Source organism: Nicotiana attenuata, unplaced genomic scaffold, assembly GCF_001879085.1.
Source record: "Nicotiana attenuata strain UT unplaced genomic scaffold, NIATTr2, whole genome shotgun sequence".
In the NCBI taxonomy this organism is placed as follows: domain Eukaryota; kingdom Viridiplantae; phylum Streptophyta; class Magnoliopsida; order Solanales; family Solanaceae; genus Nicotiana; species Nicotiana attenuata.
In genome coordinates, this window is record NW_017672252.1 from 149,448 (window position 1) to 160,166 (window position 10,719).

The window sequence follows — 10,719 nt, forward strand, 5'->3', positions numbered from 1 at the left end:
TAAGCCACCTCTCCCACACGATCGAGAATCTCAAATGGGCCAATGAACCTAGGGCTAAGCTTGCCCTTCTTCCCAAATCTCATCACGCCCTTCATAGGCGACACTCGGAGCAAGACCCGCTCACCAACCATGAAAGCTACATCTCGAACCTTACGATCCGCATAACTCTTTTGCCGCGACTGAGCCGAACGAAGCCTGTCCTTAATGATCTTGATCTTATCCAAGGCCTCCTGAACTAAATCTGTACCCAATAACCGAGCCTCTCCCGGCTCAAACCATCCGATTGGAGACCGACATCGCCTACCATACAACGCCTCATATGGAGTCATCTGAATGCTGGACTGGTAGCTGTTGTTGTAGGCGAACTCTGCTAAAGGCAAAAACTGGTCCCACGAGCCTCCAAAATCAATGACACAGGCTCGGAGCATATCCTCCAATATCTGAATAGTCCTCTCGGACTGGCCGTCCGTCTGAGGATGGAACGCTGTGCTCAACTGAACCTGGGTGCCTAACTCCTGCTGAACTGCTCTCCAGAAGCGCGAGGTAAACTGTGTACCCCGGTCCGAAATGATAGATGCCGGCACCCCATGAAGGCGAACAATCTCTCGGATGTAGATCTCAGCTAACCTCTCCGATGAATAAGTGGCTGCAACAGGAATGAAATGCACTGACTTGGTCAGCCTATCAACAATGACCCAAATAGCGTCAAACTTCTTCCGAGTCATCGGAAGTCCGGTAACGAAATCCATGGTAATCCTCTCCCACTTCCACTCGGGAAGCTCAATCCTCTAAAACAAACCACCAGGCCTCTGATGCTCATACTTGACCTGCTGACAGTTCAAACACCGAGCCATATATGTAACAATATCTTTCTTCATCCTACGCCACCAATAATGCTGCCGCAAGTCCTGATACATCTTCGCGACGCCCGGGTGAATAGAATACCGCAAACTATGGGCCTCCTCTAAGATCAACTCTCGAATCCTATCGACATTGGGCACACAAACTCACCTCTGCAATCTCAAAACACCATCATCATCTAAATTCACCTTCGTGGCACCTCCACGCTGCACCGTGTCTCTCAGGACACACAATTGTGGATCATCAAACTGCCGATCACGGATACACTCCAATAATGAAGAACGAGCGACCGTACAAGCTAACACTCTGCTAGGCTCAGAAATGTCCAACCTCACAAATCGATTGGCCAGGGCCTGAATATCCAAAGCAAGCGGTTTCTGGCTGACCAGAACATAAGCAAGACTACCCATGCTGGCGGACTTCCTACTCAATGCATCGGCCACCACATTGGCTCTCCCCAGGTGGTACAAAATAGTAACATCATAATCCTTCAATAGCTCCAACCACCTCCTCTGCCTCAAGTTCAACTCCTTCTGCTTGAACAAGTACTGCAGACTCTTGTGATCAGTGTACACCTCACACGTCACACCATATAGGTAATGCCTCCAAATCTTCAAAGCATGAACAATGGCTGCCAACTCGAGATCATGAACCGGATAATTCTTCTCGTGGATCTTCAACTGCCTCGAAGCATAAGCAATGACTCTGCCATCCTGCATCAATACCGCACCAAGCCCAATACGGGAAGCATCACAATAAACTGTATAAGGTCCTGAGTCTGTGGGCAAAAACAATATCGGTGTCGTATTTAGAGCTGTCTTGAGCTTTTGAAAGCTCTCCTCACACTCGTCTGACCATCTGAACTGGGCACCCTTCTGGGTCAACCTGGTCATCAGGGCTGCAATAGATGTAAATCTCTCCACGAATCGACGGTAATAACCTGCTAACCCCAAGAAACTCCGAATCTCGGTAGCTGATGCTGGTCGAGGCTAGTTCTTGACTGCCTCAATCTTCTTCGGATCCACCTGAATACCCTCTGCTGATACGACATGACCTAGAAATGCAACTGAACTCAACCAGAACTCGCACTTCGAGAACTTAGCGTATAACTGACTATCCTTCAGAGTCTGAAGAACCACTCTGAGGTGCTGCTCGTGCTCCTCCTGGCTGCGGGAGTACACCAGAATATCATCAATAAAGACTATCACGAACAAATCTAGATAAGGCCTGAACACTCGGTTCATCAACTCCATAAATGCTGCTGGGGCATTGGTCAACCCAAATGACATGACCAAAAACTCATAATGCCCGTACCGAGTGCGGAATGCTGTCTTAGGGACATCAGACGCCCTAATCCTCAGCTGATGGTAGCCAGATCTCAAGTCTATCTTTGAAAACACCTTTGCACCCTGAAGCTGGTCAAAGAAATCATCAATCCTCGGCAGTGGATACTTGTTCTTTATCGTCACCTTGTTCAATTGCCGGTAATCAATGCACATCCTTATCGATCCATCATTTTTCTTCACAAATAACACTGGCGCACCCCAAGGAGAAACACTAGGCCTGATGAAACCCTTCTCTAGCAAATCTTACAACTTGTCCTTTAACTCCTTCAGCTTTGGCGGGGCCATGCGATACGGCGGAATAGAAATGGGCTGAGTGCCCGGAGCCAGGTCAATACAAAAATCAATATCCCTGTCGGGCGGCATACCCGACAGGTCTGAAGGGAAAACCTCGGGGAACTCCCGAACAACAGGAACAGAGTCAATAGAAGGAACCTCTGTGCTGGAATCACGAACATACGCCAGATAATCTAAACACCCCTTCTCGACCATGCGTCGAGCCTTCACATATGAGATAACACTGCGGGTGGCATGACCTGGGGTCCCTCTCCACTCCAATCGAGGTAAATCTGGCAAAGCCAAGGTCACGGTCTTGGCGTGACAATCCAAGATAGCATGATACGGGGACAACCAATCCATCCCTAATATAACATCGAAATCCACCATGTCTAAGAGCAATAAATCAACACGGGTCTCAAGACCCTCAAATACTACCACATAGGAACGATGAACTCGGTCGACCACTATAGAATCCTCCACCGGTGTAGATACATAAACAGGAATACCCAAAGCATCACTAGGCATAACCAGGTAGGGTGCAAAATAGGACGACACATATGAATACGTAGACCCAGGGTCAAATAGCACTGAAGCATCCCTATCATAGACCAGAATAGTACCTGTAATGACAGCATCTGACGACTCAGCCTCTGGCCTGGCTGGCAAAGCATAACACCGTGGCTGGGCCCCACCTCCCTGAGCCATGTCTCTGGAACGATCGGCTACTGGCTGACCCTACCTCTGCCGGTCCGAGCTCCACCTCTACGGTCTCTACCTCCACCTCTATGATCTCTACCCCCGCCTCTAGCTGGCTGGGCAAGCTGTGGATCACCTGGTGCCTGAATCATGGGGCAAGGACCCTGCTGCTGAGAGCTACCCGAGGCTCGAGGGCAAAATCTGATAATGTGACCGGGGTCACCACAACCATAACAAGTCCTCGGCTGCTGAGACTGCTGGCCCTGTCGACCGGAATGTCTTCCCCGGAAGCTCTGAAGTGGAGGTGCACTGATGGGCTGCTGATCAGAATAATGCTGCTGAGAACCACCACCGCTTGGAGTACCATGAGAAACCTAGAGTGCTGACTGAAAGGGTCTCGGTGAATGGCCTCTACCATAAGAATCCCTACCTCCAAACGAGGTACCACTGAACCTACCAGAATGACGAGGCCTCTTATCTGACACCTGACCACCTCCTCGTGCAAGAGCCATCTCCACTCTACGGGCCGCATTGGCCGCCTCCTGAAAAGAAATCTCACTACCAGCTCCCATAGCCATCTGGAGACGGATCGGCTGAACCAATCCATCAATAAACCTCCGCACCCTCTCTCGCTCTGTGGGGAGTATAACAATAGCATGGCGTGCCAAATCAATGAACCGCGTCTCATACTGGGTGACTGTCATGGAGCCCTGCTGGAGGCGCTCGAACTGCCTGCGAAGTGCCTCCCGCTGAGTGACTGGGAGAAACTTCTCCAAAAACAACTCCGCGAACTGATCCCATGTCAATGCTGGAGACCCTACTGGTCTAGATAGGCAATAGTCCCTCCACCAAGTCTTGGCGGATCCTGTAAGCCGGAAGGTGGCAAAATCGACCCCATTGGTCTCCACAATACCCATGGTCCTAAGGATCTCATGGAAGCTGAATAAGAAATCCTGGGGATCCTCTGATGAAGCACCGCTGAATGTGGTGGTGAAGAGCTTGGAGAACCTATCAAGCCTCCACAAGGCATCTGAGGACATAGCCGCTCCATCGCCGGTCTAAGTCACAATACCCGGCTGAACTGCCACAGCTGGCTGAACCACTGGAACCTGTGCCTGGGGAGCTACCTGCTCTGGAGTACGCGTAGCAGGAGTCTGAACTCCTCCTCCAACCTGAGAAGTGGCTGGTGCTACTGGAAGCAAACCCGCTCTAGTGACGCTCTCCACAAAGCCTACAAATTGTACCAGAGCGTCCTGAAGAACTGGGGTGGCTATGAACCCCTTTGGGACCTGAGCTGGGCCCACCGGAGCTGCTGGGGCTGGAACCTCCTTATCATAATCAACACGAGGCTCCACCTCAGGGACTGCTGCTCGGGGCTGAGCTCTGCCCCGGCCTCGGCCTCTGGCACGGCCTCGGCCTCTGCCCCTCGTAGGAGCTGCTGCTGGGGGCTCATGCTGCTGCGCGGTAGAAGAGGAAGCACGTGTTCTCGACATCTGCGAAAGAACAGAGTAGAACGACAATCAGTATTTGAGAAACATAATCGCACGACAAGAAAGAACAAAAGTGAATTTTTTTTCCTAACTCCGTAGCCTCTGGGGGATAAATACAGACGTCTCCGTACCGATCCCTCAGACTCTACCAAGTTTGTCCGTGAGTAGCGATACCTATGTAACCTAGAGCTCTGATACCAACTTGTCACGACCCAGATTTCCCACAATCGGGAGTCGTGATGGCGCCTACTGTAGGAGCTAGGCAAGCCAAACATTTAAACATTTTCGGATAACCACATAACAATAATAAAATAACGAGTCTTTAAATAAATGCGGAAGTCTTTTAAAACATAAATAAATGAAAACCCAAAATGCGGAAGTCTAATATTTCACTACCCAAGACTGGAGTCGCTGTCTCACGAACCACTAAAGAGTGCTACAAACAAGTCTGAATAGAAAAATACATAATGTCTGTCTCGGTACAATGAAAACAAACAGAAAATATGGAAAGGGACTTCGGCCTACGAACGCCAGCTAGGCTACCTCGTAAGTCCCTGGACTGAAGAGGGCTCCCGATCGACTACTGCTGTGGTCCAAGAGCTGCTCTGGTACCGTAATCTGTGAAAAAAGCACAGAAGTGTAGCATCAGCACAACCGACCCCATGTGCTAGCAAGTGCCTGGCCTAACCCCGGCGAAGTAGTGTCGAGGCTAGACTGGACTACCAAGTCAATCTGTGCAGTTCAGTATATATATATATATGCAATAAAGGAAAGAATACCGAAATTAAACAGTTAACTAGGGAGGGAAGCATGCTATGGGGGAGTACAAATCGGATATAAAGTCATCAACTTAAGTAAGAAACAGGGCAATAACAATAATTAACAAAAACAAGAGAATCAACAGTTGCACGGCATCAACCTTCGTGCTTTTACTCTCATTCTCACCAAAAAAACAATCAAATAGAATGCACGGCATCACCCTTCGTGCTTTTCCTCACATAACTCTCATTTTGATGACACGGAATGATCCTTCGTGCAATTATAGTCAAAATCAGAGCACATAATGTCCCTTCGTGCATAAATAATCAAAACATGGCACGGAATGACCCTTCGTGCAAATTTAATCAAAACATGGCACGGAATGACCCTTCGTGCATTATCACTCTTCCTCCCCCAAACAACAATCACAACCAAACGGGCGAGGGAATAAGCAGATAATAAGAAATGTCCCAGCAAGGGATAACACAATTAAATAGCTAAATCCCGGCAAGGGAGTAACAACAACAACTTTCACATCCCGGCAAGGGAGATAATCAATATACTAAAACCATCCCGGCAAGGGATTAATCATATCTCTTTCCATTTCTTTCATTTCTTACTCAATAGTATTTTTATTGTTCGAGCCAACGCTCCAAAGAATTTACAATTCATAACCAATCCTCAAACTCTTCACACTATGTAGAATTTATCAATTAGCATAGAAGAGTCTCAAAAATATCAGAAATACGTGCAAACAAGGACCCACGGTCATGCTAGACACCGGTGTATAGATACTCGTCACCATGCCTATACACCGTACTCGATCATTTAGCATTTAGCAATTAATAACACTCTAATCCTATTCCCTCAAGCCAAAGTTAGATCAAACACTTACCTCGGTCCAAAGAATAGCAATCAACTCTCCAATACCGCCTTTCCTCTAAAATCGGACTTCGAAACAATGGTATCTAAGAAGCTATGGAGGAAAAGGCTCTTCAAAATCGTCTATGGGGTGTTAGGGAGAAGAGTTTGTGTGGAAAAATGAGGAAAATCCCGTGCTGCTACTGTTTTGAACTTTAAAAGAAAATCACTGGAGGGATTTACCCTTCGCGATCGCGACATCAAGGACGCGTTCGCGATGAAGAAGAACTGGGGGAATCGCGTTCGCAATTGAGAGCACGCGAACGCGAAGAAGGAAAGCTGGGGCCCTGGGCAAATGGCCTACGCGAACGCGAGTAGGCAGATGCGAACGCGTTGAAGGGTTTGAAGGGGCTACGCGAACGCGGGAAAGAGGGTCGCGAACGCGGAAGAGAAAGTTGACAGGGCACTGCGAACGCGAGCTTGAGGCCGCGTTCGCGAAGAACAAATTATCTGGGCAAAAATTGCATTCCAAGTGTAAAAACACCCCGAACCACCTCCGATTCACTCCCGAGCCCTCAGGGCTCCTAACCGATCACACACACTAACTCAATAACATCCTACGAACTTACTCGAGCGATCAAATCGCCAAAACAACATCAAAATCAATGAATCAAGCCTCAAAGTCATCATTTTTCATTCTAACTTCACAAACTTCAAACTTTAGATATTTAGGTCCAAAATACGGCAAATGACGTCCGATTCCGACCAAACTTCACAGAAAGCTCTTAACACATATTTAAGACCTGTACCGGGCGTCGGAACCGAAATACGAGCCCGATACCATAGTCTTTTAATCAATTTTTATTTCCATTTTCCTTAATAATTTCAGAAAAACAATTAAACAGAAAAATTCTTTTCTCGGTCTCTAGACCTCAGAATTCGGCTCCGGGCATATGCCCGAGTCCCATATTTTTCTACAGACCCTCCGGGACCGTCAAATCACGGGTCCGGGTCCGTTTACCAAAAATGTTGACCGAAGTCAACTTTAATCATTTTAAAGCCACATTTTGAAATTTTTCACAGAATTTAACATATAATTTTTCCGGCTACGCGCCCGGACTGTGCGCGCAAATCGAGGCAACTAAAGGTGAGGTTTTCAAGGCCTCGGAAGCACGGATAAAGAGAGAAATCCGGTGATGACCCTTTGGGTCGTCATAGAGCCAATTATACTATTTTGGAAAAACACAATTAATTACCAATAAAGTATTGTGTTGTAGTAAGTCTCAAAGAAACTTATTCAGTTTTCAAAGTATACGCGAAATCGGTTGATTATATTGAGGCTATAAATAAAGGAAAGATTTAATATTTTCTATTACTACAACTTGTAGCAGGGTAATATATATGTGAAAAGCTACCCGCTTTATTCTCCAATTTGTACTACATAAATAAAAGAATACCACAATGAAGTGGATATTTATTGATATAAAACCCATATCATAATAAACTTGGAGTTTATTCATAATTGCACACATCATGGTGTAAACCTGAAGTTTATCAATATTGATAATTTATCCAGTTGGCATAATTGGTTTAGCCATGTTAATTCAAGTATGATGTGCAAAAATTAAAAGAGAATTCACATGGGTAAATATTAAAAAACTAGAAAGTTCTTTACGAATTCTCTTACATTGCTTGTTCTCATTAATTAATAGACCAATTAAAACTGGGATTGAATCCCATGAATGCTGGAAATATCAAAGGTGAATATGGGCCCATTCACCTGCCATGTATACCACATAAGATGCATCAATGAGATGGTTACATGTGCAATTATTATTGACCCGCAACCTGGTGTTTGCGAGGTAACTTGCTCAATAATTTAATATAGAGCATAATTTCCAGATTTTTTATTCAAGATAGTTCATCTTGATAAGTTGGTTTACATCACAGTTGGTTTAGCAAAATAATTTATTAAGTGCCTCCACGAACAAAGTTATCTATATCAGTTTGATATACGTTATATACGAAAGTATATTAATTTTTCCCCTCACAAGTGGTTCAGGGTCAGGAACCAAATAATTCCATCTTATTATTATTGATGTGCGGTGTATATTTTGATTAACACCATAACGAAGTGGAAGCGGATTCCGAAAGGGCTATGGTGGCTTGGACCACTACTTAGAGATTTGCATATCCTACGGTTATGGGAAGTTACCTGTGTGTTGCTATGATTCTCCTGAAGTGAGTTAAGTGAAAAGTTCTTATGTGATGAAGTGTTAAAATATTAATGATTTCGGAGTTACGATGAAAATCGTGTTCTATCGTATGCTGGCACGTTGGGTGCAGTGAGTAGCATGAAAATACGAAGTGAGGATCAAGGTTGCAGTTCGGTGTTGACAAGGATGTCACGGGCTCGGATGAGCAAGGAAAGGGTTGAATGATTAAAGTAAATTGGTATTGTCTTCAGCGTCACCTGAGATCGATGTTTTGTGAAAAAAGCTTTGCATCCTGGTAAGGATTCTTGATCACTTTTCGGTGTTAGTGCGGCCGGTGGTTCAGGTGTGCGGACCCATTGTTTATTTTGAGAGATTGTGGGAGCGTGTCCCACGGGAAGATTGCATAAGTGTGACATGTAGTCACTCGATTGATTAAAGATTTAAACCAAGTATGAGGATTGTGGTAATGTCACTAAATTTGAGAAATTATGCCTGGAGGGCACTTTGTTTATTGGGTTATGAACTGAGGTGGTTGCTCCGGTTATGATGGTTGTTCTTATGTGTTATGAGGAAAAGGGAGTTACTATGGACCTTTGAAAGGTTATTAGCCAAGTTGGTGCAATCAGAAATCGGCTTGAGATCAGTGGATTGATTTATATGTGAACAGGGCTTTATATCAGGCCAGTTGTGTATGTTTCAGCGAGCGTTCCTTATGGAGGGACAGTCGGGGTGTTATTTTGTCATCAGTTATTCCAGGTAATGATGTATTGCGCCGTATGAGTTATGAGACGGCTTGGTAAATTTTTATGTGTTGAGGCTCCGCGTGGCGATGATGTTATATGAGCAGAATGGCTCTTGAGATTCAGATCCTGTATCGCACTTCAGTGTGCCCGAGTTTGTGGATTATAGCGTTATATGTCTCCCCAGGGAATGGTATTATACACTTAGTGTGTTTATGACCGATATTCGGTATTTTGTTGTAATGAGTAATTTAGCTCGACGTACATCTCCTTATGTGAGTTCTATATGTGGATCGGGTGGCACGCCGCCATGGGTATGTTATTTGGATCGGGTTGCACGCCGCAACAGTGTGATGTTCAGCACAGTTCCCCATACCTGTTTTATGTGTTTCGTATCCTGTCTTCTGAGGAAAGCTCGTATTAGCTGTGATCCCGCGTCGCATGTATGATTCGCGAGCGGGGTGTCTGTTCAGTATGTTGCCCGCGTCGCATGTATGATTCACGAGCGGGATAATTGAACTTCCTTTTCAGAGTTCATTTTCCTTCTGTATCGCATCCTAATTGGTAGCCTATTGGCACATTGTGGCATCATATGGGACTTTTGACCATGTCCGAGATGGCTATTGCCTGAGCCGTTCGTACTGGGTGAGACGAGATTATTGGATTTAGGATCAGTGCAATATGATTATATGACGTATATTAAGGAGTTGAGATCATTATTTGGCTCAGAATGTGGTAATGTTTCTTGTCAGAAGTATGACTCAATGATTGGTTGACTCGGTAGTTGAATATGAATTTCGGCACATCTCATCCGTCGTGGCGGTATTGTAAGAGGTAGAGTAAGACTTGTGTGTGTCATGAGGTGCAATGGGAGCATCTGATTCATTGAATTTTGGTTAAGTTGATCAAAAAATATTATCGTGGTCTTGTGGATTAAGTGTTGCAAAGTGAGAATTCAGCAAAGTTATGCAGTCATGTTTGAGTACAGCGTGTAGTAATTGATATGGTGATCGTATGTTGGAAACAGGCCTGGCATAGAACTCCAGATGTTGGAATTGAGCTCTAAGGCTTAATTGCTTGCATAAAAGGGGATATCTTCAGAATCTATCGAGCTAATGTGCTCAACTAAGTTGTGGTAGCACAGGAAGGTGCATGAGGTGTTAAACAGTGATTTCAGACTACTTCAGTATAATACTCAGCACGTTCGAGGACGAACATATGTTTAAGTGGGATAGAATGTAACGACCCGACCGGTCATTTTGAGCTCTAGCGCGTCGCTCAGCAGTCTGGGGCCATGAACAGCTTCATTTCAGGTATTATGACTTGTACGCGTGGTTGGAATTGAATTTCGGGAACTCAGAGTTGATTTGGAAAGAGAATTCTCATTTCGGAAGCTTAAAGTTGAAGGAATCAACTAGGATTGGAATTTTGAGTAAATGACCTCGGAATCGGGATCTGAAGGTCCCAGTAGGTT